This window comes from Leptonychotes weddellii, chromosome 7 (assembly GCF_054177405.1).
Source record: "Leptonychotes weddellii isolate Sample4059 chromosome 7, ASM5417740v2, whole genome shotgun sequence".
Taxonomy (NCBI): Eukaryota; Metazoa; Chordata; class Mammalia; order Carnivora; family Phocidae; genus Leptonychotes; species Leptonychotes weddellii.
This window is the reverse complement of record NC_138375.1, coordinates 111,311,238-111,338,750: the sequence shown is the minus strand read 5'-3', so window position 1 is coordinate 111,338,750 and position 27,513 is coordinate 111,311,238. Positions and strand designations below refer to the sequence as shown.

Sequence of the window (27,513 nt, the reverse complement as noted above, 5' to 3'; positions counted from 1 at the left end):
ACTTAAAAATAAAATGTTAAAAAAAAATGCTCCGGTTGAGTTGCTGTGGCCCATGGCTAACAGATGACGTGAGAAAATAAAGCTACCCAAGGAAAAGCTTTTTGTTTTATTGCCTATTTCTATGACTCAGAAATAATTTATGGGGTTTTTGCGGGCAGAGGTCTTGAACTTCACGTTAGTGTTCACTACTGTTGGCTGACTCTAACCTGGAGTGCTTTGATTGCAGAGGGGACAGCCGTGGGCTTTGGACAGAGGCAGCCCCAGGTGAGTGCAACTTCATTAGCCTGCCTTCGGCCCCAGCTGTAGGCAGCTGCCTAGGTTGCTGTGTACCTAGGCAAGTGTTACACTGCTGGGAGAACAGCAGCCGATAGCTGGTTGGCATTCTGGGCCTGGTTCATGCCAACTCTGTTGTTAACTATACCAGGATGCCAGCATAATTGTTTATTCATTAAGGTTAAATCTGTAAGGGCATGACTTTGCAGGGAGAAACCTAAAAATCCAAATCTTTTTGAGTGGTTCTTGTTCAACAGGTTTGGCTAGTATGAAGTTACTTGAATCATACCTTGGAAACAGAACAAAGGTAATCGAGCCATGAGGAATGTAGTAGAGGGAGAAAGTCACCTTTTTATTTTTTGAGTGCCTACCAAGTGCTCCAAAGAGTCAATGGGATTTTTGCAATTTTTCACTGAAATCAAAGTGCCTGGCCCCCATTCCTGCACCATAGAAAGCTAGTCATGCTGATCCCTTTGTAGGGGGTTTCATAGATGCAGTTACCTATAGGAATGCCTGATTAGGGAAATGTTGATGTGAATTTGCTTTAAAATTAGGGCATTCTTCTCTAGGTCTTTAATAAAATATAAAAATAACCAATAGATTGAGAAGCTCTAGGCAGTAGGCTTAGCTACAACCATACTAATTTCTGCTTTAGGCTGACACTATATTTTTGTTGGTTTCTTACTGATTTTCAGGAGTGAACAGAGTTGTTGCCCCTTTGGAGCAGTAAATACTGGGTCCCTTTTTGTAGTGATTTTGTTTTGCAGTCAGGGTGATGCTGGAGATTGTCCAATAGGGCTGACTTAGTTGTTGCTTCTGTGAAGTGACAGCCTAGATTTCACAGGAGGAACTGGTGAGGATGTTAGGAGGCATGGGAGTTATTTATAAAAGCTAGCTTTGTTATGTCAATTGGCTTTCCCTGAAAAGGGTTAACTTAGCTAAATGTTGAGTGCTTTGTGTGAATACCTCAGATGACTTAGGAGTCACGCAATCTAGAGGGTTTGGGGAAACGGTTAGCTTTAATGGTAATTATAGGCAAGAAAAAGACAATGGGAAATAAAATAATTCTGGAGGGTATTGAAAATAGAGTAAATCATAAATGGCAGACAGCATTGTTTCCATTTCTACAGAAAAGCAGCTTCAGGAGCTACTGTTTTAGTCTGGGATGTTGAACGATGAAATCTTTTTCTTTTTCAGGATGACTTGAAAGTGGGGCATCCTGGGTCCTCCTAAAGAGAGAAAATTAGTGGCTGGTCAACAGTCTGTAATGGCATTCTCAGGTAAATGTCCCTATTCATTCCAACAGTGACTGCCTCCTGTGTGGCAGGCCTGTTTGCTGGTTGGTAACCATCAGGAAGTAGCGGGGAGGCAAAATCACCGTTTTTGCGCCGCTGCCCCCCCCCCCCCGCCCAAACAAGTTCGGCCTCTGAGCTGTGAAAGGCTAAGTGGGATTTTGGTGGTTATGATCTGAAGTCATGTAGGATCTCTGAGATTATCTGTACCATTCCATCTGAGGAATGTAAAAGGAGATTGTAAAGTCCCGGATAACAAGGATGGTGTATCTTGTGTGTTCACTGCTAGATCCCAATCATAGTGCCTGGCACATAGCAGGAATTCCCTGAATGTTGGACAGAATGACTGAAGGCATGGGAAAGGGGTTCCTGTTTCCTATTTGTTTAAAGGGCTTGGCAGCAAAGTCTGCCATCAGTGCTTCCAGGCTTCTGGTTTGTAGTCAACATTGAATTCATGAGGATACCTGTATCCCTATCTTCTACTTGGGGTGTCTGGGTATCTGAAACAAAGAAAGCTGTTTTGGGAATCACCCAGCTGTTGTCAGCTATCCAGGCTAGTATGATGCCTTGGATGGTGTTACACTGTTGGAAGAGCAAATGCGGCCTTTATTGAGGTCTGGCTCCAAGCACTGTTTTGGTGTTGTGGCTAAGTACTCTTGGGCAGCGTTTTGCACCTGTGAGAGTGGAGTAACTCCTCCTGTGGAGTTGGTCCTAGTCTGGGTGCAAACAGTTTTTTGTTTGTTTGTTTGTTTGTTTGTTTTTTGAGGAAAGGACCCTATCTTAGGGATAGCTTGTCATTCCTTTCCTCTTTGAATCCTAGATGCCTTTACCCGAGTGAGAAATCTGCCTCCATCAGGACCTCAGATGTCTGATAACCCTATGTGACATCAGGATAGGTAATGTATATAGTCCCTTTTGTCGTATAGGTTCTCATGAACTTGTTTCAGCTCAGATGGGTGGTGTGAAATAATAGAAAAAATACATATTGGCCTCTGCTCCCATCTTGGCACAGAGTTCTCAGAACTCTTAAAATTCCCTAAGTGATAAGAACAGTAGGAGCATCTTTTGTTTTAATATTTGGTCTTTGATTCTGATTCCTGACACTGAGCTCCTAAACCCAGGAATTTCCTGGGTGATTGGAATGTCTTGTTCTAATGAGGCTGGTCACCAGAAAGGCCAAGCAATGATTAGAAGCTTAGAAGTTTCAGCCCCACCTGCATTCTTCAGAAAAGGGAAAGGGGCTGGAAATGGAGTTAATAATTGATCATTCCCACATGATGAAGCCTCCAAAAAATCCCAGTAGTGTGGAGTTGAGAGAACTTCTAGGTGGTGAACACTTGGAGGGGCTAGGAGAGTAGTGCACCCAGAGAAGGCGTGGAAGCTCGATGTCCCTTTTCATATAGCCTTGCCCTGTGCATCTCCCATCTGGATGTTTATAGCCTGTCTCATATCCTTTTAAAATAAACTGGTAAACAGTAATGAAACCATTTTCCTGAGTTCTGAGACTACTCTAGCGAATTAATCAAACCTGAGGGGGGTTTGTGGGAACCTCTGATTTATATCAGAAACTGGTCAGAAGCACTGGTAACAACCTGGACTTGTGATTGGCATCTGCAGTGAGGGAGGAGCAGTCTTGTTGGACTGTGCCCTTAACCTGTGGGGTCTGATGATACTCCAGGTGTATAGTGTCAGAACTGAGTGAAACTGTAGGACACCCAGCTGGTGACACAGACTTGCTTGGTGTGGGGGGAAAACCCACACACATCTGGTGTCAGAGATGGTGAGAGTGTGGTAGTAGTGTGAGAGTAAAGGAAAAATATAAAGTGAAGTTTTCTTGGGGCTCCTGGCTGGCTCAGTCCGTAGAGCATGTGACTTTTTTTTTTTTTAAGAGCATGCGACTCTTGATCTCAGGGTCCTGAGTTCAAGCCCCATGTTGTTTGTAAAGCTTACTTTAAAAGAAAGAAAATTTTTTTAAAAAACAGGTTTTCTTCACAGGTGGAAAAATTTAGAGTTCTAAAACTTAGAGTTCATATAGGGCTGCCTATCTAAAACTTAGTACTCTAAAAAGAGTACGAGAATATTAGAGAATACTTGATCTAAGGTCCAAGGCTTAAACTAAAGTCTCATAGAGTTGTGTTGTACAATACATGACACTACTTCAACTGACAAAAACTAAATGTGGTTTTCCATGTCAGTATTTAGTGACTACCATAGTGGACAGCTCAGAACATTTCGACCAATGTGGGAAGTTTCACTATACACTGATGTTCTAGAGCACGGGTTGACAAACTTGGTGTGAAAGGCCAGATAATATTTTAGGTTTGTACACCATATAGTCTCTTGTAGCTACTCAATTCTGCATTTGCAGTATGAAAGCAGCCATAGGCATAAATAGTGTGTCAGCAAATGAGCATTGCTGTGTTCCAATAAAACTTTATTAATGGACACTGAAATTGGAATTTTGTAAAGTTTTCAGTGTTATAACTGAAAAATTTCCCCCAATCATTCTAAGCTTGAGGGCTTTTCAAAAACAGATTGGCAGGCCAAAATTGGCCCGTGAGCTAGGGTTTGCCAATCCCTGTTCTAGAAAATTAAATTCAGGCCTTGAGATTTGACAGCTCATTTAGTGACAGGTTCAGGGCCAAGACCAACATGTCTCTGAAGAATTCCATGTTATCAGTACCTTTGCCTCACAGCAAGCCTTTTCCATTCTAGCCTTAAACTCTACCTCTTTTAGAGGACTAAGATGACTTTAGTAAATTATCCAGTACTAGAATAGTCCTTTCTTGTGTTTGGAGTTTTTTGTGTACACTCTTTGCGTGGCTTACTTTTATCATAGTGGTTCTCTTCATTTTTAATGTATACCCAAAGGAGAGGTTCTAAGAATAGCAGTCTGATCACAGCTTCAGCCCTAGGTCATGAAATAGAAATGGTCCCTAAGAAAGGAGGAAGACTTTGTCATGACATATTGGTTTAAAATCTGGGATGGTATGCTCCTCTGAGCATACAGATTGCCTTCCTGACTACTCTTAAGGCTACCCACGTGCAGGGAGGGTGCTTCTTTGTTGCTACTTGAAGAAGGATGATTCATTGATACCTGTATTCAATACCCCAGGAGATTTCAGTGGCTTAATCATGCACATTAAAATAATGTAATGGGATTTCCTAGTTGATAGGTGAAGTTAGTCAGTCACCTACTACTCCCTGTTGACTTGATTTTTTTTTTTTAATCTCCTGGTGAGGAAATAAAAGAAGATGAAGTAAAACATTTTAAATTAACTATTTAGCCCCAACCTGCCACCTCCTATTGTAGGTAGCAATTAGTAGACACAGTGACCCTCTTCATTGTCCTGCTCAAGTTTCAAGGCTCAGTCCTATGCCATACTAAGAGGAAAAACTAAAGCAGGATGGGTAGGGAGACACAAGTATTGAGTAGACCATCCCTGGTGCCTATCGGTAATTTACTTCCCTTCCTTCAGGGTTGAAACTGCTATCAGTGGAGTTTTGCATTAAAATTGTGGATCATGTCTCAAATTGTAATCAGGAAAATAAAAATAAAACCCCAGAGAAATAAATTGTGCAGGCCCCAAAGGGACACAAAGGTGGATCACTGCCTGGGAATTCACACAAAAGAAAACAATCCCTTAAGAGCAACTAATTAAGTACTTAAAAGAGTGACAATGACTCCTTGAATCTTGTTGCCTAATTAGGGCTTTATGAACAGCTCCAGTTAACGGACCTGTCAATATTCTCTTGGAAAACAATTTCACTGAATTAACAAATCAACTGTAATACTTAGAATGTCTGCTTAGCAATTCTTTCTCTTTACTGCTATTTAGAAACAATAAGCCAGCTTGCTGGGTCTTATATTTGTCAGTTTAGTATCCTAAGGTCTGGCTCTAAGAAGCCTGTTACTTTGGCCCTCCCTATTCTCCAGTAAAGGCCCTTTAGAGTATGAGACTATTCTGTACTACTTGTTAAGGGTGACTTAACTACTACCTCAGAAAAGGCTGATAAAATGGACCTTGAAATTTTATTTTAGAATAATTGTAGATTTACAGAAAATTTGTGAAGATAGTACAAAGAATTCCCATGTACCCTACACTCAGTTTCCTCTAATAACATTTTACATTGGTATAGTTCATTTGTCATAATTAGTGGGCTAATATAGATACATTACTATTACCTAAGTCCATACTTTATTCACATTTCCTTAGTTTTTACTTAATGTCCTTTGTTCTAAGATCTCATTGAGGATATCACATTTAGTTATATCTCCTTGGGCTCCTTTTAAAAATTATTATTTATTTATTTTTTTAAGATTTTATTCTGGAGTAACCTCTATACCCAGCATGGGGCTCAAACTTAAAACTCTGAGATCAAGTCACATACTTTACCAACTGAGCCAGCCAGGCGCCCCTCCTTAGGTTCCTTTTAGCTATGACAGCTTCTTAGACTTGCTTATTTTTGATGACCTTGAATTTGAGTCCCTCAGTTAGGATTGAGTTTTTCTCATGATTAAGCTGGGCTTAAGGGATTTTGAGAGGAAGACCATAGAGGTAAATTTCCATTCTCTTTATCAAGGTGACTTATTAGTGTTGCTGTTAACCTTGATCAGCTGGCTGAGGTTTGTCTTGCCAAATTTCTCCACTGTAGAGTTACTCTCCCTGACCCAATTCTGTGTGCTTTGGAATGAAATCACTGTGTGCAACAAACAGTTAAAAAGACAGGAGTCATGCTCTCTTTGAAGGTGGAATATCTATGTAGGTTGCTTGGAATTCTTAAGAAATAAATTGACCTCTCATTCAATTTATTTATACCACTATAAACCCATGGCTATTTCTGTTATGCTTTGGGAAGTAATCCAGTAATACTTTATTTTGTTCAGTGTTCCAGCTTTGGCCTTTGGGAGAGCTCTTTGTTTGGCTACTGTATACCTTCAGTATGCCTCCATCATTGTGGGGTTTTGGTTTTTAAGCACTTCTCACTTTATGGCACTATTAAGATGCTCCATGCTCATCTTGTATCTTTCCTGTCTCCGTGTCAAACATTTGTCCAGGGACCCCTGGTTCCTTTACTGGTGAATGGCATTACGAAACAAGATCTGGGCACTAGATATGCTCTTGATACTGAGGTGCTGTTGCTTCTAGGCCCTGTCTGCTGGTAGAACAATGAACTGTATAACCAGGATCTTTACTTCACTGTCCCCCGTATTGTGTAAACATTTCATTTTTAATATTCAACACCTTTTATTCTATAGTCGTTTATTCTCCCTCATCTAGAATAATGGTTGACCTTGTTTTCTTTTATAGCAGATGCAAAAGTTGATTCTTCTTACCCTATGAGCTCACGGTGGAGGATGGGACTTGTTGTTGTTGTTGTTGTTGTTGTTTTAATCTTGTAGAAGGGAGGAGCCAAGCCCTTGTTCTGGTGTCAGAATGGGTTGGAGGGTGGAGATGCCCTCAAAGGCATAAAGCTTCTGAGTTAGAATCTGGACTTCACCAGAGTGGCAGCTAGTAGAACTCTCTCTCCTTCTCCTCAGTTGTAATACTCTGGAGAACTCCAGAGGCTACGTAAGGTTGCAAGATGTTGGCCACCCTGCCAATGAAAGATGTAAGGCAATGAGCAGGAGGGGAAAAGGCATAATGGAAAAGTTCTGCCCTAGCCTCTACTACCCCTACTCTCATTGCACTCTGCCCTTTTCTGCACTAGGCTTCCATTTCTTGCCCTTCTATAGTAGGACCCAATCATGATCAGTTCCTCCAAGAACTCATCATATTTAATTTTTCAGATCTCTGACTTACTTCTTGTTTGTGTAATCTCCAGGGCTGCGTTAGAGGAAGACAATGACCTATGCAATCACACATCTTATCAGAAGACTGTCATTTAACTCACCCTTTTTATGAGTTTATAGCCTTTATTAAGTGAACTCTGCTAGATGTTGGGGTGAGTGATGGAGAAGAAATAGTCCCTGCTTACCTTAACATGGCCTGTCAGGCCTTAACACAGTCTAACCCTTACCCTCTCATCTCCCCATCTTTACCACCCTCAGATTCCCTTCTGGCCACACTGGTTTCTTTCAGTCCTTGATAAGCCTTTTGCTCTTAGGTCTCTGCACATGCTGTTTGCCTTTCTGGTTCCATCTTCCTTCTCCATTTTGTCTCCTTTGAGGTCTTAGCTCAGACAGCCCTTCTGCAGAGAAGCCACCTTCCCTGAGTATCTGAGTACCCATTCCATGCGTCTTTGCACCATGGCTCCCCACAGAGCTAGATAGTCAGATGCTGTGTAAGAGTCCTTTGAAAGGTCTTATGCACCAGCTTCTCAAGGTTTACTTATTTCCCATACTGCCAAGCAGCCTCAGTTCTGCTGACAGCTGACTAAAGACCTTCAGCTGGTAAATATTAATATCTTTGTGTCAAAATGTATCCAAAATAGAGGAATGCCATTGGCATATCCTGCTTTTCAAGATTACCACAGCAACTGAAGGTATCAACAGTGCTGGTTTTGTTCTTTAACGGTTTGAAAAAAAATCATGAAAACAAAGGTGTCTGATTTCCAAAGCATTTGCTCTTGGACTCTAAAGATGTAACCTAGTGTGCAACTATTTAAAACTAAGTTTAACTTCAGAAAGTATTGAAAGAAAATAATGGATTTGCAGAAGATTTGTTGTTCCAATTTGAGACATCTGGGTTTTTTTGTTTGTTTTTTTAAGATTTTATTTATTTATTTGACAGAGAGAGACACAGCGAGAGAGGGAACACAAGCAGGGGGAGTAAGAGAGGGAGAAGCGGGCTTCCTGCCAAGGAGGGAGCCCAACGCGGGGCTCGATCCCAGGACCCTGGGACCATGACCTGAGCCGAAGGCAGACGTTTAACGATGGAGCCACCCAGGTGCCCCGAGACATCTGTTAACTAAAATATATGTGTGGCCTTTTGTTACTTTTTTCAGTAATCTATGTCTTTATAGTTAAATTTTGTGAAACAGCTTTGTGTGTAAATTATAACTAGAAAACTCTCTAACTAGCGGTCATTGTGCTGACAAGTAGGTGCCAGATTAAACGTAGGTTATAACCAGACTTATATGGATAATTTTAACATGCTTACTCTGGGGCTCTATAAAAATAAATAACCTTTGAATCTATGGTTTTGTCATTTTAGGATATTCCTGTAAATATACTGCAGGACGTGTGGCACTCTACAACACTGACAACATTTACTACATGTTGATGTGCCAGAATTGGTAAACTCATTCTACATATCTTAATCCTCTCAACAGGCCTACAAGGTACTGCTGTTATTTGCCCAAGGTCACACAGTGGGTCCAGGAACTACTGTGGTGTTCAGTTAATCTAGCTCCAAAACTAGTGTTTGACTTGGAACTTTTAAGTATGGTGCCCCCAGGTCTTTCCAACTAATTCTAATAAATAATTGCTTTCCTTCTTTAATCATCAAACTCATTGAGACTAAGGATTAACATCTTTCATGAACTACTGAAATACCAGTTTTTTCTAGTTTCTTAAAACTATTCCAAATGCCAAATACCTTCTTTCAGGCTATCAGCATCTTGGCCACTGTTGCTGAAGCTTGAAGAGGCTTCCTTTTGCTCTTGGCATACAAAGAACATATACAGACAAACCCATTAGCCTTGCTTTTAGCATACATCTACTTTATTCTTCCTGTCATATCACTATGAATCTCTTAGGTTTTTTTATTTTTATTTTTTAAAGGTTTTATTTATTTGACAGAGAGAAAGCCAGAGAGGGAACACAAGCAGGGGGAGTGGGAGAGGGGGAAGCAGGCTTCCCGCTGAGCAGGGAGCCTGATGCGGGGCTCGATCCCAGGACCCTGGGATCATGACCTGAGCCGAAGGCAGACGCTTAACGACTGAGCCACCCAGGCACCCCTCTTAGGTTTTTTTAAAATGTTCCTCTGGAAGGCCTCAATGGGTCACACATTCCCACACCCAGGCTTGCCCTCTGATAGTGTTTGTCACATTTTATTAAAATTATTCAGTGCTAGCCCTACTAAACTATGGGTTCAGTGAGGGTCAGAAGAAGAAAATTGAGACATTAAAAAATTCCTCAAAGATGTACCTTTTTTTTTTTTTTTTTTTTTTTTAGAGAAAGAGAATGCAGGGCGGAGAGGGAGAGAATCTTAAGCAGGCTCTAGGCCCCTACAGAGCCCGATGCTGGGTTCCATCTCACAAATCTGAGATCATGACTTCAGTGAAAATCAAGAGTTGGACGCTCAACCGACTGATCCAGCCAGGTGCCTCAAAGATTTACTTTATTAAAGGATGGAGTAGAGTAGGGTTCCCATTTTAGTTTTACATATATAGTAGTACAACTGCTAAATTAGGAACATAAAGATGTTATAGATACATGTAATAAAGAGTTAAATAATAATGCAACACAGAAAAGTCATTCTGAGATTATTTCAACAATATATCAAGAATAATCTCCCTAGGGGCGCCTGGGTGGCTCAGTTGTTAAGCCTCTGCCTTCAGCTCAGGTCATGACCCCAGGGTCCTGGGATCGAGCCCTGCATTGGGCTCCCGCTCGTTGGGAGGCTTGCTTCTCCCTCTCCCACTCCCCCCCGCCCCCAGCTTGTGTTCTCTCTCTTGCTGTCTCTCTCCCTGTCAAATAAATAAATAAAATCTTTAAAAAAAGAAAAGAGAATAATCTCCCTACATGCTAAAACAGCATTTGCTAAAACTGCTGAGGGTCAACATTCCTAACCTGTTAAAAGTGTCTTACTCCAAAAGACTGTGTGATGCTTAATGAGGAAACCCTAGAAATGATACTATTTTTTTAAAAAAGAGCTTTTTTCAAGGTTACTATCAAACATAATTAGAAAAAAAGATGGGGAAAGAAGTAAAAATCACTCATAGATGGTAAGTTTACTTGGAAATATGTCTATGGGTGTCCATTGAAAGTGGTTCATTGAAGTAACAAGTAATAGGTTTGAAGATAAATTGGAAGGAAAATAAATATGGGAATAATTAGATAGATGTACAGATGTTACAGATGAGGAAAACATTAAAATACTGACAGACACAAATGAGACTTTAAATGGTAAATCATACCATGTCTAAGAAATTTCAACATAAAGATAAATCTCCCTTTTCTTTTAAGATTTTATTTATTTGACAGAGAGACAGAGAGAAAGGACACGCGAGCAGGGGGAGTGGGAGAGGGAGAAGCAGGCTTCCCGCCGAGCAGGGAGCCCGATGCGGGGCTCGATCCCAGGACCCTGGGATCATGACCCGAGCCAAACACAGACGCTTAACAACTGAGCCAGCCAGGTGCCCCAAAGATAAATCTCCTAAAGAAAAATGTAAGTTTATAAAAATTCCAATAAAAATAACAGGATTTTTTTTGTAACTACACAAGTTGATTGTAACATTCATATGGAAAAATAAGAATAACCATAATGTGAAAAAGTAGAATCATACAGGATAACTAGACCTACCAGATATTAAAATGTCACAAAACGTAAAATGTTGATACTGGCACCTGACTAGCTTACTCAATGAATAGAACAGATAAAAGGAAGTCCAGAAATAGACTCTGAATTAAATTTAGAAAGTACAATAAGAAAGCATGGTTTTTCCTTTAATCGTGTAGTATCCCTTGGGGCACCTGGGTGGCTCAGTCGTTAAGCGTCTGCCTTCGGCTCAGGTCATGATCCCGGGGTCCTGGGATCGAGCCCTGCTGCATCAGGCTCTCTGCTCCGCGGGAAGCCTGCTTCTCCCTCTCCCACTCCCCCCACCACTTGTGTTCCCTCTCTCACTGTGTCTCTCTCTGTCAAATAAATAAATAAAATCTTTAAAAAAAAAATATCGTGTAGTATCCCTTTGCCTTCTGAGTTAAAAAAACAAAACAAAGAGTACTTAAAAGGAATGAATTATGTGACTAGATTTTTTAAATTCTGTATGGAGGGGCACTTGGCTGGCTCCATCAGTAGAGCATGCAACTCGATTTCAGGCTCATGAGTTCGGGCCCCATACTGGGCATTGAGATTACTATTAAAGTATTAAAAAAAGTAAAAAGGGCGCCTGGGTGGCTCAGTCATTAAGCATCTGCCTTCGGCTCAGGTCATGATCCCAAGGTTCTCCCTTTCTCCCCCTGCTTGTGTTCCCTCTCTCGCTGTGTTTCTCTCTGTCAAATAAATAAAATCTTTAAAATAAATAAATAAATAAAAAGTAAATAAATCTCCATTTAGTGTATCATGACATAACAAACCACCTTAAAACTTAATGGTTCAAACAAGTAATTAAAATTCTTCAGGTTGATAGGGCTCCGCTGGGTGGTTGTGTTCTACATGGACTTGGCTGGAGCTCTGGCCATTTGGAGGCTTCATTCAGCTGGAGCTGTAGACTTGAAGTGCTTTGGTTCTTTTGTTGTGGCCTCTTCACAGTGGTTGGGATTTCACATGGCAACTGGGTTCCAAGTGGATGAAAAAAGATCTTAAAATTTTGTCTCGGGCGCCTGGGTGGCTCAGTTGGTTAAGCGACTGCCTTTGGCTCAGGTCATGATCCTGGAGTCCCTGGATCGAGTCCCGCATCGGGCTCCCTGCTCGGCAGGGAGTCTGCTTCTCCCTCTGACCCTCCCCCCTCTCGTGTGCTCTCTCATTCTCTCTCTCTCAAATAAATAAATAAAATCTTTAAAAAAAAAAATTTTTGTCTCTTCTGAGAAAAAGTCACTTCTGCATTCTGTTGGTGAAAGCCATTTATAGGGCCCTTCCAGATGCAGGTAGAGTAGAAATTGATTCCACTATGAGAAGAATGGCAAATAATTTGTGGTCATCTTTAGTAAACCACAACATATACACATATATGTATATACAAAGTGTTTCTTTATAGAAAATCCTTAGAATACACAAGAAATGATTGGTAAGTGGGTTGCCTTTATGTAGGGGAACCCAAGTTGGGGAAAACTTGTGTTTGAATTTTATTATATGTAATACTTGTTCAAAAATTACTTAAACCTCCTCTTGCCTGTCCTCCCACCCACCCACCCCCCCGCCATGCCACTGCTAAAAGAGCCACTGGTTAATAGTTCTCTATTTTTAAATAGCTTAAAGTATAGGAATGACCTGGTTTCAGGGCATTAAATCTGTTAAAAAAATAAGTAGATGGTGGACTGTCAGATTGAGACTACAGCTCTGGTGAAGGCAATATCATGTAATGCTCAAGCTCTGTGTTTGGATTGATACAGAACTGGGTTCAGATCCTGGCTTTTGTCACTATTTAGCTGCATCACCTGCAAGCTTCTTAATCTCTTACATAAAACAGGAATAATGGTACTTTACCCTCAAAAATTATAATAATTAGAAAGTATTATCAGCTGCTTAGTGATTGTGTGGTATCAAATACATGTCCTCAATATGTCTCCTGTGCAAAACTGTAAAAGGTCTTCATTATCAGCGCAAATCCAGATTCTTTCCTGGTGTTTAAAGTCTTACATAACATAGCTGTATCAAGCTTGTCACTTAGACCTTTCAAAGTCTTAGCAGAAATTCTTGCTTTGTAGCCTCATTCTTTACCATCCCTGGTGCACACCTCACCCACTCCCAAGTAACCTAAACCAACGTAGAGCTCTTGATTCATCTCTACTCACAGCCAGGCCCACCTTGAGGCCAGACTCCTTGTCCATTCGCCATCAGACTATGATCCTTAAGAGCTGGCAATTGGTCATTGAATCCCTACCCTTGTAATGTGTCCTTAATGAAATAGGCATTTAATGACTGAAATCTTGTATTAAGTTTGGTTTGCAGTGTGTCTTTTTGCTGATGAGCCACTAAATAAATAATTACTCAATGATAAAGTTTGACTTTTCTTCTTTGTATGATCACCAGATGGCATTACAGCCTTATACAAAAGCACGGGTAAGTGCATATCTTAGTTCTAAGATGCATTTATGTTTCTAAATGAGGAACAGAGCCTCTTGTTTCATCTAAGTGCTGGAAACAACATAAAGGGAAGTCAGCCAAGATTACTTGGAATCAAAGGCTCACCAAGTGGAAAGCAGATACGGTTTTGAATGGAAGATTTGAGATTCACAGAGGAATTAGGATCCCCCAAAGTTTCATTACAGAGCTAACCAGTAGGCTTTAAACATCACTTATCAGAGGAGCTTCAGTTCTTGATGGTTATACAACATACATGGAGATGTGGGATTGCAGTTCCACTCTTCACTATGGCTTTTTAAAAATTGTCCCTTAGGGGCACCTGGGTGGTTCAGTCAGTTAAGCGTCTGCCTTTGGCTCGGGTCCTGATCCCAGAGTCCTGGGATTGAGTCCCACATCGGGCTCCCTGCTCCACGGGGAGTCTGCCTCTGCTTCCCCCTCTCTGTCTCTAATGAATAAATAAAATTTTTTTAAAAAAATTATCCCTTCTTCAACTCTAGCCCTCAAGGATGACTTAGTCACAAAATTGGAGTCACCTGAATATAATTCCCAAGGCTTCAACCAAACCTAATGAGAACTCTACACCATCTTCTCCAGTGCCTCCTGTTAAAGTCATGTCTCCTTTCTCTGGATCCTATTTTAGTGTCCATTACAAATTGCCCCTCCTTTAACTTGTTTTCTCTTCAACCAGTCCTTTCCTAAAATACCCTTCCTGCCAACATTTTAATTGTGTTCAAAACTCCTGTAGTAAGGGGTGCCTGGGTGGCGCAGGCAGTTGAGCGTCAGACTCAGGTCATGATCTTGGGGTCCTGGGATGGAGCCCCACTTCGGGCTCTGTGCCCAGTGTGGAGTCCACTTGAGATTCTTTCCCTCTGCACCTCCTGCTCATGCTCTCTAAAATAAAATAATCTTTTTTAAAAAACCCACAAAACTCTCAGAGTAAAATGAAAAACTCAACCCTGCTTTCTCCAGCCAAACCTTTCCTGCATGGGGTAGTTTCCATCTTTGTTTCAATACACCTCTGGTCTGACTTCCTTTCCCACTTTATTGGAAGCAAGTCCATAATGTTAAGGATGATGTCCATGTTGCTAAATCTTTTGTAGATGTTTTTAGTCCTAGTCTTCCCCGTTGATAGCATCTGACCCTGTTGATCACTTTGACCTCTAACTATTTTGGCTGTCAAGGCAGTACAATTTGTGTGCCTCCCTGCTCTTCCCAAACCTTTTTGCTTCCCCCCCCCCAACCTCTGTACTCACTTGGTCTCCACTGCCACTCAGCTCTACCTGATTTTCTCAAGGTCCTAAGTCCTCTCTTCACTGTACCATCTCCAGCTCAACTTTGAAATCCCATTGCTTCGTTTATGTCATTAACTCAAATGTGCCACTAACCTACATCTTTTTCCCCTGAGCTCAAGACCCATAAATACCACTCCTTACTTTAAAATTGATGCCAAACATCTTGCCCTATGGTTTCCCCTCCTGGTACTCTGCCAGTGCCACTTGATAGCACTGCTAACCATTGAGTTGTCATTCATTCATGACCCTTCCCTTCCTCATCTTCAGTATCCAGTCAAATTAACAAGAGTTAAGTTCTGAACTAGACGATCTCTTCAATTCTCTACTGGTCTCTGGTCTTCTCCATCTTTGCCCTCTCCACTACCTTCACAGAGGACCCTGAACGATTTTTCAGTCTGATTCAGCAGTCAAGATTTTAAAAATTTGAGTGCTATTAGTATTTGTATTCACAAATTTACTTCAGGCTTCAGGTGACTGCTGGTCCCTCTGCATTTAAATTTGAAAACCCAGGGAAATGGCCCTTTCCTGGAGCCCTACTGCAGTTTCTCAAAGTCTACCTCAGGATTTTCACATGTGTAATTCGGGAACCTCTATCAGTCTCAGGAGCGTTTTACATTCAGTCAAATTCATAGTGGCGGCGGTGGTCTTTCTTTGAATGGGCTGGATTCTCTATCTTGCGTCTCCATGACCCTCCACGGAATTACTGAGATTAAAAGCCGGCTAAAATGGTATAGGTTTCCCCGTCTGGCGCTTGGCAAATACTGAGAATAATCAGAATAGAAATCGGGTCTAAGCTACTGACTCCCGCGACTCGCTTCTAACGCATACCCTATTTAAATTTTGCATCATGAAGTTAAGGGTTGGAAAAAAGCTTTTTTGGGGAATGGGACTCGAACTCGTAAACTATAGCGCTCTATCCATTTCCCGCCACAGGCGGGCTCCAGAATTAGAGAACAACGACCGTCGTCGAAGGCGCGGATGGTGTGCGCGCCCTGAGTAGGGGGAGGGGCCTGGCGCGCGCAGAAACAGGACCCGAGAGGAGGTGGGGGTGGGTGTACTCTCTCGCGAGAGCGGGTTTGTTCTTGGGCTACAGCCGCCGCTGCCACCTCTTACCAGCGCCGTTGCTGCGGGGGATTGTGGGAGCCTCCGCGTCCCGCTCGCTAGGAGAGAGCTACCTCTCCTTTTCCCTCTCCCTTTCCTTAAGGTAGGCGTGAAGCGGGTAAGAATCGGGGTGGGGTGGCCGGGGGCTCTCCGCGTCCGCCGGGAGGAGGCAGGGACGGCGACAGGGGCCGCGGGGAGCCGGCGGCGCGCCTTTCTTGCTCGCTCCCGCTCGCCCGCTCTGCCTCCCTCCTCGTTGCGTATGTGAGCCGCCTCATCGGCGGCCGCCATGTTAGGAGCGCAGTGGCGGCGCAACCAGCCTCCTCGGGCGGCGGAGGTGAGCGGTCCCGGAGGGAGACACGCGGCCAGCCAAGGGCCCGGGGTGCGGCGGGAGAGTCGGGGGGCGCCGAGGGCAGCCGATCGGCAGAGCTTCCCGCGTCCTGGGCTTGCTGTGGGCGGGGGCGGGACGACGAGCCCGTTACACGCGGGCTGCAGCTCTGAGGCGAAGGGAGGAGCGCTCGAGGCCTGAGGGACTGGCTATCCATAGGGGGCCTGCCGTTTGGGGAGAATAGTTAAAGCAGCGAAGTCTTAGAATAGCGCCAGCCCCAGATAGGTGTTTGCTTTTTTTTTTTTTTTCCCCTCTTTGCCCCTTTAAATTGTGAAGCAAAATGGAGGATTTCGCAGACTCTGAAAGCTTAGCCGTTTGAGCAGCGTTTCTTTCTTCTCTTGGTGTCACGGCGGCCTTCGCTCTGCTTTTGGCCGATAGCTTCATAGCGCCCCCTAAGACTCCCCTATCCGCCGCCCACACACATCCGCGCGGGATTTTAGCCGGACCTCAGAAACAATTCCTCCCCACCCCCATCGCGTAAAAATGGCCGAAAAATGAAACGTTAACGCTTGTTTTTCGTATTGCGTCGTGGAGAAAGCCTTCTGCAGTAGGCTGCGAGCCAAGAGACTTGTTTAGAGAGTCACCTCCTATTCCTTTTCTCTTTATTAAGATATTATCAGTCTGCGTTCCTCTAAAGAGGATCGTGTGTTGTGGGACCTTCCGGTTTCCAGACAAAGGGCTTGGAGTACCGTGGTGTAGTCGGCGCATCGTTGTTCTTTTCATTGCTAGACTTGTGCCATGTTCGGTGTTTTACAGGGACTCTTCCCGTTTGCCGTGGAAGAATTCTCCTAGATGTTTTTCCTGCTCTGTGGCCCTATACTGTGGAATATTCCTATTGGATCAGTTACAGTTTTCCAGACAGATAATTCTAGAACGCTTATGGCGATTCCGAAATTTCTAGTCTTTGAAGCGCGCTGGAATAATGCGAGAGTCGTTTATTTCCCAGGTCTTAGTCATGAGATTTTTGTCTTTATGCTGCGTTCTTTTGAATAGAGCTTGGCTTAAGATTTTTAAGTAGTCGATAAAATACAGTTTTCTCCCAGATAAATTAAAACAGTTGTACTCGACGGGCAAAAATTCTATTTTAGGCTATTTTCATAAAGGTTGAAAATAAAATTTCCTTTTGAAAACTAAGTGGCTCGGTCATCTGCGCAGTCTGTCGTCATAATTTTTCAACAGTAATGTTTTAGAAATGGAAGGTGGGCAAAGATTTTTGTTGCAGAAACGCTGTGTATGCCTTTTGTACTTAACCAGGATGTTTTTGCAAACTTGAAATTGAACACAATTGAAGTACTAAATGAAGATTGTTCTGGTTTGTTATGTACGACTGGGAAAAGAGATCTTTAGCCAGATGTTTGTGGTGAAGTGCTTTAAATTTACAATTTTTCCCTGGCACTTAACATTTATATGGTTATAACATTAACGTGTATTTTACCCACAGAGGAGGTTTTCACACAACTCCCTTCTCAGCTATGTTTAAGTGAAGCTGCCTTTACATACCATTTTGAACTAATGCTAAAGGATTTAATCACTCTTGGTCTGATCATGTATGTTAAAGGAGTCTTTAAACATAATTTCATTAATGTTTTTAGGGTATTGTAAATGTTAAATAATATAACAAGTGAGTTAATAGGTAAACAAATGTTAGCATGAGGAAAGCAAGTAAATTGTCTTACATGACTTCAGAAATAAATGTGATTCAAATCCCTAGTTTCATAGAAGAAAAGATTAAAGCCCAAGGAGGTAGTGGCAATATAAACAGTGGCAGTGCTGCGGGTGTGTTCTAAAATGCTTGCGTCTTGATTGGGTACTTGATTCAGACTCATGTTATAATAAATAGGCTTAAAAATGGAATATACTTAAAGGAGTTTATCTTAAGGGAACAGTATACAAAAGATTTGTGTACATCATTGTAATCTCCGTTATCAAGCTTGCTAAAAGTCTGAAAGATTTAACACTTAGAGATGTGCTAATTATAGTGTGGCCATCTGATGGAAATCTATATAGCTCTTTAAAGCAATGTTTTAAGAGGAGAGTAATGATGGGGAAAATAATGGAATATAGTATTACTTGGAAAGGAAATAGTAAAACTCTGCTGATCCCAGATTTGATGTCTTTTTTGTTGGTTTTTAAAGGAACTTTGTGAATAAGCATAAAAATGGAGATGTACCAAAAAATTTTCTTAGCTCTGGATGTTGGCGTTGGCATTACCGGTGATTTATATTTCTTTCCTTGTGTTTTTGTGACATTTCCACGAGACATTACATTTATTTTTGTAGGTGGAGGGCAATGAAACATTTTTTATACACGCTAGACTGCTTATCATGTTGTTTTGTTTCTTTAGGCCCTTGTGTATTTTTGAGGGGAATTGAGATAAAAGGGAGCCAGTTTCTTTAAGTCTGAAGTGCAGAGTATTCAGAAGTGGCCTAAAGTAGTGTTTGTTATGTAAGATACCCTGGTTATTACGTGTAGACAAATGGAGGAATCCGAAGACATCCTTATGTAAGAATATTTAATTTACCATTATGGGGACTGATGGTAATTAGGTTACAGTGTGAAGTGCAGCCATTAAACTATTTTAAGAATGATCAAAATCAAAGAATGGGGTAATGGTTTGTTAAAGTGTTATTCATAGCGCATCTTAAAAGGTACTTTTTAAAAAAATTCTTTGTTTTTTAAATATATTCTTTTAGAGTTGCATTAAAACTGTCCCACACTTGTGGCAGCAGGTTTGGGATGGACAGTAATGAGTTCTTTGAGGGTGCGGTGGAAGGGTTGTAGACAGTGTAGTTTCACAGTTTTATATATGTATATGTATACACGTGGTTATTGCAAGGAAATGAAGCTCTGTAATTTATAGTTCTTAGCTATGTATTGGGCCTTCTCATTGGATCATTGGGATTGAGAGCTCTGAAATTCTTGATTTAAAAAAAAAGTTTACATGTACAAAATTTTATTGGATAGTTAAAATGAGCAGAGAGAAAAGCCAGTGGTTTGAGAGAATTGTATATATGTAGCTTTAAAAGATATTTGTAAGTGGTTTTTAAAGTTTGCTTCTTTAGCTTTTGACTTACTGCAGCCTGTGTCTATCATAAGCTTAAATACAAACATGTAATACAATAAGAGTTACATGATAAAGTGCTGTTATCTTGCCTGACAAATATAATTACTGTGGCAGGTCTGAGTAGATGGAGTGCCTTTGATATGATGCAGCTTCCACATAATTTCCAGCTGTGTATCAAACTTCAATGTTCTCTGCATATATAAGGCTCAAGACTTTGAAATTAAAATTTACATGAAATAGCAATGGAATTTTTTTTTTTAAGACTTTATTTTATGTGAGAGAGAGAATGAGAGGGGGGAGGGTTAGAGGGAGAAGCAGACTCCCTCCTGAACAGGGAGCGCGATATGGGACTCTATCCTGGGACCCCAGGATCACGACCTGAACCAAAGGCAGTCGCTTAACCAACTGAGCCACCCAGGTGCCCCAAATAGCAATGAAATCTTAAGGTTAAATTTTTAAAAATAAAAAATTTTGTTTTAGTTTAAAAAGCTTTTCCAGGTTCAAAGGTTAATTGATATAAAGAGCTTGCTTTTTTTGGAAAGTTTTTAAAAATATCAGATCTGACGTTTCTCTTTGATCTACAGTCCCAATAGCTTGTGGGTGTTGGTGCCTATTTTAAAATACAAACAAGTTCGTAGGAAAACAAGGTGAATGAAGGGAGGGTGAGGTAATCCCAGCTACTGCTGCTGGAAAAGAGCAAAGGATGATACCTATGGTAGATGTCCTTCTGGGCAGCAATAAATGTAGCAAGTATGGAAAGTAATGAGTTGATGTTAGGTTCTAAATAGGATCTTAGATTTGCAGTATCATTAATTGCTAATAAAGGTAAGTTTCTGCTCTTTCGAGATTTGTATGGTTGTTTTTTTTCCCCTTTGTGGCAATTACTAAGATATTAAATCTCTCCCTTTGGTATGGTAACTTTTATAAGAACCTATTCCATACGTGAAAATTTAAAACCAAGTGTTTGAGCCCCTGTTGAGTATCAAAGAATTACAAACATTTGTACTTAAAAATTCTTGATGCAAGAAAATGTGGAACAGCAGAACACTTAACAGTGCTTAACTGAGTATCCTTGTATGGGCTATAGTATTCTGAAAGAGAACCACAGAGGAGGGAGTTTAAAACTTGAAACTGCTGGAGATACCAAGAAATATTCCTACCAACATTCTTGGTAATGGCAGGAAACTGGAAACAGCCTAAATGTTCATCATCTGCAGAATAAATAAGTGTATGTACCATGTGGTTATGTATATTGCAGTGAAATGTAGGTTTAATGCATGTATGAATCAGTTTTTTAGAAGTAGGTAAGAACAGTCCATACATATTAAAAGTCAATTTGCATAAGATTCATAAATGCAAAATTAACACTTTTTTTTTTAAGATTTTATTTATTTGAGAGAGAGAGAATGAGAGACAGAGAGCATGAGAGGGAGGAAGGTCAGAGGGAGAAGCAGCCTCCCTGCTGAGCAGGGAGCCTGATGCGGGACTCCATCCTGGGACTCCAGGATCATGACCTGAGCCGAAGACAGTTGCTTAACCAACTGAACCACCCAGGCGCCCCAAAATTAACACCTTTTTAAAGATGTATATATTAAGTGATAAAACTTAAAAACAAGGGACTGCAGAAAGGGAAGATGAAGGCATTGGAAATTGGTAGGTAAATGGTATCTAAGATGTTAGCGTTCCCTTTCTAAACTTTGGTGTTGTATACACTGTGGTTTGTATATAAACTGGCATGATATAAGGGGGGGGGCAGTGCTGGGCCTTAAGAGAATTACTAGTATTAATGAAGAGGGGAGATAGTCCAGCAAATATATTTACACAAGTACTGAGCAGTCCCTGTGACTGCTTCTAAAATATTTTGCATATGGTGTTGGCTTATGGTGGAAAATAGATTTCGAGAAGTAGGATGCAACTAGAATGTGAAAGGCATTGAATACCATGGTGTGCTTTTCATGTGGTAAGTAGGAGGGAGTAATGTGTTTTTTAGCAGGGGAGTATATAAAATAATGATGTTTTGGGAGGTTTGTATTGGAAGCTGTAAACACGGATGCAAAGAGGCCAACTGAAAAGGCAGGAGGACTGGCTATCTCCAGTAAGATTATGGCAGGGAGTCAGGGAAGTAAGGACTTCTTTTTGAAGGATGAGAAGATAATTTAAAGGTAGATTGGTAATGGAGAATAAAGGAAGAGGTTTTTTGTTGTTGTTGTTGTTTTAAGATTTTATTTATTTATTTGACAGAGATAGCGAGAGCAGGAACACAAGCAGGGGGAGTGGGAGAGGGAGAAGCAGGCTTCCCGCCGAGCAGGGAGCCCGATGTGGGACTCGATCCCAGGACCCTGGGATCATGACCTGAGCCGAAGGCAGACGCTTAATGACTGAGCCACCCAGGCGCCCAAGGAAGAGGTTTAATTTGTCCAGTTGCCCTAGCCTCTGCTTTTCTTCAGTGTTCCTGGTCACTACCAGCCTTTAAATCTGATGTCTTTTAAAGCTTACTTGTGGTTCAGTAGCAAAATTCAAATATGAATTCCAGCTTTGAAAGGAAAATGAATGAGGCACTAAAGTTGACATATGAAATGGGGAGTACAGTGCAAGTGAAAGGTTTATAAGCTCTTTATTGTGTGTCTCCGGGTCAGTCCTTCTGCATCTAAGGTTTTTCTCATTGGTTGTTAGGATCAGATTGCATTGGATTTTAGGGTCATCTACATAAAAGTAGGTGATTACTACAGTCCTGACCACGTGTCCGAAACCATTCTAAGTGTTTTATGTGGACTAATTTACTAAATGTTTACAGTCTTATGAAATGGGTATTTTCTTGCCCATTTTACAAGTGAAAAAACAAAACACAAATGTTAAATGATTTGCTTAGTCGGCTATTTTATAGTAGAACTAGCATTCACATCAAGGTATTTGGTAAAAAATCTCCATATATACCATCCAAGTCCTGACCGGATCCGACCCTGCTAAAATCTCCATATATACCAAATTAAAGAGTTGTACAAATTTTTGTGGGAACTGAGAGTTGAATATAAAGTGGAAGGAAATGTCTCAGGGGTGCAGAATGGCACCTTGAGGAAAACCACTAATTCTGAGAAGAAAGTAAGACAAGCTAGTATCAAAATCAAATCGAGTCACAAGTGTCAGGTAAATGGAATAACTTTCCGTCCTGCATTGCTTTAATCTAAAAATTTTTAATGTCTAATTGAAAGTCGCTAAGAAAAAATTTAAGTGTAGGAAGAAGAAAAATATTCCAAGCCTGAATAGGAATCCCTCCTGATTGTTTTCTGTTTTAGCAGCTGAAGGCATTTTGCAACAAACACTCTTATATCATTAGCCTAAGGATCAAGAAGTGGGCTAGAAGTTGAATCCAGGTCTGTAAAATGGATTAAGAATGATAATCGTAAAGGACTTTTTCAGCCTTCTCAGCACTACTTTTTACAATGTTTTTTTCCTCAGGTGTGATGAGATGCGTATTGCTTTACACAAAACAAATGAATAGAGCTAGGACTTTATTTCCTAAGAGGTTTGTGAACTATTAGTAGTTCATTTTATTATGAAAAAAACCTTTTAAGTCACTCAAAGGTATGCCATTCTAAAATGAGATTATGGCACTGAAGAACCACAGATTAAAGTATAAGGTTTCGGGGCGCCTGGGTGGCTCAGTCGTTAAGCGTCTGCCTTCGGCTCAGGTCATGATCCCAGAGTCCTGGGATCGAGCCCCGCATCGGGCTCCCTGCTCCGCGGGAAGCCTGCTTCTCCCTCTCCCATTCCCCCTGCTTGTGTTCCCTCTCTCGCTGTGTCTCTCTCTGTCAAATGAATAAATAAAATCTTTAAAAAAAAAATAAGTATAAGGTTTCAAAGTGGTTTAAGCTCTCTATATAAAAGATTGAGTAATTCCTCAGATAGTAAATCCATTTTTAAAAACCAAACTCTTAAGATGTATGTTACAAAATCTATTAAGAAAAGATAGTGACGTGAACTAACATTAAAATAAAAATTTACTAACTTTAAGTTGGAAACTATGTTGAATTGTGAGACCATTTTAAATTAATTAAAAGTGTGAAACTTTAAGGAATAATTAACCTAACCCTTTACTGTAGTTGGAAATGAATCAGGTGCTTGGTTTACAAATTCTGACCACAGGAATCTGTGCTTTTGTGTGATTGATGACAAAAATTAAGCTGCTACCTTCCAAAATGATGCTTCTTTGAAATTACTAATAGTGATCTTTCCCTCCTGTCTATTGGTGACAATTAGAATTTTTTTTGCTATATTGGTATTGTTGGTTGCTACCTTAAACATACTTGGCGTATTTTCTTTTTTTCTTTTTTTTTTGACAGAGAGCACAAGTAGGCAGAGAGGCAGGCAGAGGGAGAGGGAGAAGCAGGCTCCCCGCTGAGCAGGGAGCCCGATGCGGGGCTCAATCCCAGAACCCTGGGATCCTGACCTGAGCCGAAGGCAGACGCTTAACCGACTGAACCACTCAGGCGCCCCTGGCGTATTTTCACACGAATAATTTAACAAATCACAAGGGTGTTTGGCTTTCATAGAACGTTTGGGAAATGTGAAAAAAAAATTTAAGATTTTATTTATGAAAGAGAGAGAGTACAAGCAGGGGGAGCGAGAGAGGGAGAAGCAAGGCTCCCCGCTAAGCAGACACAACCAACTGAGCCACCCAGGTGCCCCAAAATCTGAAAATTTCTTAACACCCACTTGTGTTTTTAATTCAGAAGGAGGAAAAATACTATAAGCTACAGTTTTCTAGCTGTTGCTTTTAAGTTTTTCTAAGATTTAAGGGTTAAAATGTCAACATAAAGGTATTTTTCCTTAAGCATCTCTACAAGTTTTATGATTATACGTGCATTAAAAATAGTTGTTTTTAGGATGCGGTTATTTCACATAATTGAGAACATAACTAAAGTTTGATATGATAGTAGTTAGATACTTTAAGACGTGGCATTTTAAAATATTGAATTTAAAAGCTGAAGGATTTTTTTCTATAATGTTTTAAAGAACCAAAGTCCTCTTACGCTCATTTTAGTAATCCTGCTAAATAATCCTCTGGAAGAATGAATAATGAGACAAACTTATTTTACATAGGAAATCTAGATGGGGAATGACCATTTGCTTCTCTTTACCATGAACTTTGTGGGTGTGTTAAGCAGTAATCGTGTTCTGTAGTTATTTTAGTATTCCACTTCTTTTAGTTGAAGAAAGTAAATCCAATAAAGCTATTGATGGAATGGAGAGACTTCAATGTTACTAAGTGAAACTTACTTCTTAACCATACATACAGTTATTCAGATGTTGACCGTGAAGTTAACATTTTTAGTAGCATTTATACTTATGTCATGAACTAGGTTTAAGTTCCAGGTTAATTACTTAGAATTATCCCATGTTTCCTGATTTTAGGGTGGAGATGCTGCTTTTTTTGGAAGTGAAAGGTTTTTTTGCATTGATGGGCATTAAGATTTTAATGGATAAATTGGATTTTGACATTACATTCTAGAGTAGTTATTTCAAAGGAACTATTTTTGAACTTTCTTACCCTGTAGTATAGTGTACTATGGGAAGGCAGTTTTATAATATGGGGAAAAACAGTACAATAAGCTACTCTTTTTTAAAAAGTAATTTAGTAAACACCTCACTGTTGTGCTAACCTTAATAGGCAGTAGGTCTTGCTTAAATGAGCCTTTTAAAATGGCTTGTCATTTTATTATCCCTGACTGAAGATACTAATGGAACTATTTTTGTAAGTGCTCTTTGAACAGTGCTGTCATGTCTGATTTCTCTCAATTTGTTTTAATGAAAAAAAAATTAAGACTTTGGTTATTCGTGTTCCGGTCAAAAGTCTGACTTAAGTCACTTTTCACTAATAATGTTCTCATGTCTTTGTGTGGGGCTGCATTTAAGTTGAAACTCTTGAGTCTCAAAAATAATTATGGTTAGTCTTACGAGATTACAAGTTGTCATGGGATTTACATTGTCTGTCTTGCTCTTTTTCTGAGTTTTCCTGACATCCATTTTCTGTTTTGTCTTAAGGTTATCTTTTATCTTTACTTCTCTTAACCTTTCCTTTTTCAGATCCACCCTTTTCATATGTACTATAAAGAAAAGTAATTGAGATCTCTGTAATCCAAGAGTCATTTCCTTAAAGTATGGTCATTTTAAAAATTTTACATATTCTTAATACTATTGTATAATTTCCCTAAGGGAAGGGATTAGTCCTTAAAAAAAAAAAAAGAAAAACTGGCTTTTCTGTATTACACAGCTTTGTCTGTACCATGAAGCGCAAAACTGCCATTAATAGTAATAATTGCTACTTCGAAATGCTGGTTTTAGAAAACCCTCTTAAAGGTTTTGATCTTTTAAAATAAAGTATACATGAAAATTTAGAGGGTCCTGTTAATGTTTGCAGTTTTTCAGCTGCCATTCTGTATGGCATTTTCTATAAGACCTACCAAGGAAACTGTCATCCAAAAAGGTCCACTTACTCTTGTCTTTATTATTCTTAAAGCGTAAGTAGTTTATATAGTATATCTCATCTAGAACTAGTTTCTTTAGTATCTTTTCTCAGTTTCATCTCTCTTGGTGTGCAAAAACATCTTCTGTAATTCCAATCACCTCTGATAGCATTTCTGTGTCTTTTTAACTTTGTTACATCTTTTTGTAAAATCTAACTAAGTCTTGCCTGCAACTTTTTTTTATACTTCTCTACCACTGTATGTCCAGTGTTCCTTGCTTTATTCGATCATTGGTGGAATTGGTCCCATAATAGACTTGTAACTATTGAATATTGCCCAGTTTTTAATGTAATAAAGTTTAATAATATTAAACCACGAGTGCTTAGGCGTATGGGTGATCAAATGTATGAAACTTAACAGAGCAATGCTTCTTAATTGAATTATGTAGCAAACAACTTTAGACTTAACCTCGGTATATAGTTGTGATTATAAAAAATTATTTCCTCAAGAACATTTGTTATGTATGTCATTTGATATTTTATGAGAATCATATGTAAATGCTTTTCAAATTCGTCTGTAACAATTTGAGATAAAATAGTAATTTAAGGAAGATAATGACAGTAATTTCATCCAGAAACGTATCTTGGGGGATTGTGTTCAGAATTTAAAATTTCTGGTGAATGGGCTAATCTTGTGAAAAGTTTACAGAAATCTGTGTAAGCACAATTACACACAATTTGAGCTCTAGAAGTAGAGCCCAGAGTATTAAATGAGCTTTGATGGATGCTAACTTAGAGGGGAGTTTCACTTCTTTTAAATCACTTATACTTCCTGTACCTGGGTTTTTTCTTTGGTGTTCTCCTATTTCTATATTGACCATATTTAGTTCTCCTTACTTTTTAATATTAGAAATAAGCACTGCCTGATAGAGGATGGATAGTAAGAAGGCAGTTAGTTATATGGCTTAAATTTGTGCAGAAATCCTGAAACTAGGAAGTCACTTATTTTTCTTCACATCTGTCTTTACCTCAAATTGATTTTGCTGCATAAAGGTCTCGACTATTGTGTTTGGTCTTAGATCTTATACCTAGGTACTTGGTCCTAAGCTTCATTTACTTGTGATTTTACTTGGTTCTTTCTGATAGTAATAATAGGTCTCATTTTCTAAAGCAGAATACAACTGATTCATCTGACTTGCTGACCTTGATTTTTTGTTTGTTTTTAGTCTTCTCCTGGAACTTAAACATCATACTATAGGTGTATTTTTATTCTTCCAAAAGAAGAGACCCATCTATATTTTTATTGAAATTTTGATGTACTCAGACATCTAATCCTTCAATTGAAATGTTTTTAAATTCAGTATGGAATTCCCTTTAATAAACTTTGGCATGAAAGACTACTTTTTAAATATCTATATGCAGGCTCTGCATACATCTGGAATCTGTTTAAGATATGTAATAAATTCCTTGTAAGTTTGAGATCTTAAATGTTTTTTTTTAAATCAACATGATGCATAAGTTTTTTTTCTAAAAAAACAGCATCTACTTAAAGGGATTTATGACTAAAATTGCTTATTTTTCTACAGAGTTGTCTGCTGGTTCTCAGCTTGAAGAAGATTCTACAGTCCTTATTGATCCTTTTTCTTGGCGTTACCATTTTTTGAAGCAAAGTTAACCTAGTTTGCTAGTTTGAGCTTTCTTTTTGGCCTTCTTTAAAAAAAAATTTTTTTT

The 27,513-nt window shown here is 39.9% G+C and overlaps 2 non-coding genes across 3 annotated transcripts; both read left to right on the top strand.

Annotated features, from left to right (window-relative positions):
- The first annotated feature begins 27 nt into the window (after positions 1–27).
- On the top strand, positions 28–27,488 carry LOC102747828 (uncharacterized). Of its 2 annotated transcripts, none has more exons than XR_014147230.1 (6): positions 28–264; positions 1,471–1,553; positions 2,386–2,461; positions 8,723–8,804; positions 9,685–15,973; positions 27,369–27,488. It is a non-coding gene; the product is annotated as an uncharacterized LOC102747828 (transcript). The 2 variants fall into 2 exon arrangements; XR_014147229.1 differs by having other exon boundaries at positions 29–264; positions 8,723–8,849.
- Positions 2,096–2,296, top strand: LOC115937472 (small nucleolar RNA SNORA74). The gene has a single exon (XR_004072754.1). It is a non-coding gene; the product is annotated as a small nucleolar RNA SNORA74 (small nucleolar RNA).
- Positions 27,489–27,513: the final 25 nt, after the last annotated feature.